The sequence below is a fragment of the Oncorhynchus keta genome, chromosome 8 (genome assembly GCF_023373465.1).
Source record: "Oncorhynchus keta strain PuntledgeMale-10-30-2019 chromosome 8, Oket_V2, whole genome shotgun sequence".
Lineage (NCBI taxonomy): Eukaryota > Metazoa > Chordata > Actinopteri > Salmoniformes > Salmonidae > Oncorhynchus > Oncorhynchus keta.
The window spans coordinates 15,358,405-15,361,747 of NC_068428.1; positions in this window are offsets into that span (position 1 = coordinate 15,358,405).

Consider the following 3,343-nt stretch of genomic DNA (forward strand, 5'->3'; position numbering starts at 1 on the left):
GGGTACCACAAAGAGAGAGAGCCACGCTAGGCCTCATCATCAGCTGATGAGCCAGGAGATCTGGGTCAGCCAGAGCACTAAATTAGTACAATGTGCCTCATGCTCGGCAATGCCATCTCTTGCAATAAATAATACAAGGGACTTTCCAAAAAAAAACAACCGCTTGTTGTTTTAGGTTTAGAGCTACCGTGGAGTTTTGGGTGAAAACAGAGTGAAATCAAGGATGCTGTGGGGGTTGTTAGAATTCCTGATATAACCACTGTGCAGACAGATACATTAAAGAGAATATTGCTCCTTGCCACGTAGTCAGAGCGGGTGAGTCTCATGCGTGTGATGGTGAGTAAGAGACCTGAGGTAAAGAGGTGTGATTCATCTCTGCCTATTTGGCCACAGAATCCTCCACAAAACAACTCCCTCCAGCATCAACAGCCTAAACACGAAGGCGGCAGGCAGGCAGCTCACAGAGGCCACCTCAGGCCAGGATTAGACCTCCAATCTCCATAAGAGACTGTCTGGGAGTGAACCAGGGCAAGGTAAGGCAATATGGAAGCTGTTGGTTCTACCTCTGGCTCCTCACGCTCTCAGCAGAGTGACACAGCTATAGAACAAAGAGTGTTACATTGATACATTGAAGTCAATGGGGAAGACCAGTAGACTCAGTCAAGGTGGAGAAAGCCATGTGAAATCATAAATCACACCACGTCTGTTGTCTCAGTCAGTATGGGCCTCCTCTGACTGGGTGAACCAACTAGCCAAACAGACTGCACCGTGATGGTCTTGTCGGAGGGAATAACGATGGTTTTCTCAATGAATAATTCATAAAGCTGATGGGTTTGCTGCTGTGTGTGTTCAGTAAGGGATTGAAGTGTGTTCTCTTCTTCACACACACTGCAGTAAACCCAGGGTGGCTCAGTATGGCTCAACCTCAGGAGGCTGAAAAATTAGTCTTGTCACCCAACACCCTGACAAACTTTTACAGATACACAATCGAGAGCATCCTGTCGGGCTGTATCACCGCCTGGTACAGAAACTGCACCGCCCGCATCAGCAGGTCTCTCCAGAGGGTGGTGCGGTCTGCCCAACGCATCACCGGGGGCAAACTACCTGCCGTCCAGGACACCTACAGCACCCGATATCACAGGAAGGCTGAAGAAGAAAAATAATAATCCAGGACATTAACCACTCGAGCCACAGCCTGTTCACCCCACTATCATCCAGATGGCATGGTCAGTACAGGTGCATCAAAGCTAGGACTGAGAGACTGAAAAACGGCTTCTATCTTAAGGCCATCAGACTGTTAAATAGCCATCACTAGCCGGCTTCCACAACCCTGCACCTTAGAGGGTGCTGCCCTATATACATAGACTTGGAGTCACTTAATCATGTTTAAATAATGTTCACATACTGCTTTACTCATCTCATATGTTTATAAATTATTATCTATTACTGTATTTTAGTCAATGCCACCCCGACATTGCTCAATATAATATTTATATATTTCTTAATTCCATCATTTTACTTTTAGATTTGTTTGTATTGTTGTGAATCACTGTTAGATACTACTGCATTGTTAGATACTACTGCACTGTTAGATACTACTGCATTGTTAGATACTACTGCACTGTTAGATACCACTGCATTGTTAGATACTACTGCACTGTTAGATACTACTGCACTGTTAGATACTACTGCACTGTTAGATACTACTGCACTGTTAGATACTACTGCATTGTTAGATACTACTGCACTGTTAGATACTACTGCACTGTTAAATACTACTGCACTGTTAATTACCACCGCACTGTTAGATACTACTGCACTGTTAGATACTACTGCACTGTTAGATACTACTGCACTGTTAGATACCACCGCACTGTTAGATACCACCGCACTGTTAGATACTACTGCACTGTTAGATACCACCGCACTGTTAGATACTACTGCACTGTTAGATACCACCGCACTGTTAGATACTACTGCACTGTTAGATACTACTGCACTGTTAGATACTACTGCACTGTTAGATACCACCGCACTGTTAGATACCACCGCACTGTTAGATACTACTGCACTGTTAGATACTACTGCACTGTTAGATACTACTGCACTGTTAGATACCACCGCACTGTTAGATACTACTGCACTGTTAGATACCACCGCACTGTTAGATACCACCGCACTGTTAGATACTACTGCACTGTTAGATACTACTGCACTGTTAGATACCACCGCATTGTTAGATACTACTGCACTGTTAGATACTACTGCACTGTTAGATACCACCGCACTGTTAGATACTACTGCACTGTTAGATACTACTGCACTGTTAGATACCACCGCACTGTTAGATACCACCGCACTGTTAGATACTACTGCACTGTTAGATACTACTGCACTGTTAGATACTACTGCACTGTTAGATACTACCGCACTGTTAGATACTACTGCACTGTTAGATACTACTGCACTGTTAGATACTACTGCACTGTTAGATACTACTGCACTGTTAGATACCACCGCACTGTTAGATACCACCGCATTGTTAGATACTACTGCACTGTTAGATACTACTGCACTGTTAGATACCACCGCACTGTTAGATACTACTGCCCTGTTAGATACTACTGCACTGTTAGATACCACCGCACTGTTAGATACTACTGCACTGTTAGATACTACTGCACTGTTAGATACTACTGCACTGTTGGAGCTAGGAACACAAGTGTTTTGCTACACTCGCAATAACCTCTGCTAAATATGTGTATCTGACCAATACAATTGATTTGATTTATAGGCAAGGTTGGAAAAATCCTTCTGCTGCGACAATTCCTCATGTTAGCTCTCTACACAGACACCAGCCGCTTGCATTTTGCTGAAACACGGCCTAGAGGTATTCTGGGGTAATTTTCCACCCGACCAATTACCCTGATCCCACAGCTTTTGATATCTTTCAGAGCTTTTCATGTATTCATCGGCAAATTTGCCAATACACGTGCTTAGTGGAGGTGCTCTCATTTGAATGCGACTTGCTTACTGAATGCTTTGAAGGTCTCTCAATTACATGCTGTTATCCTAATGTATCCCGTTCAGTGGTCTGCAACTCATACTTCAACAGCAGAGGTCCGTCTAACAAAAGTGCCCATAAATACAAGGTCAGTTTATCCTTCAGCATAATGTTGGTCTTGACACGGTTTGGCTCACACTCTTATGCCTTACTGCCAAGCTGGAATTGGTGTGAGTCAGGAGTATGGCTTTCCATTATAGGATATTCATTCGGCATAAACGTAGTATGCAGTATACAGGAGTGCAAAACGGGTAAATAAGAGAGCAGAGTGATACCAAC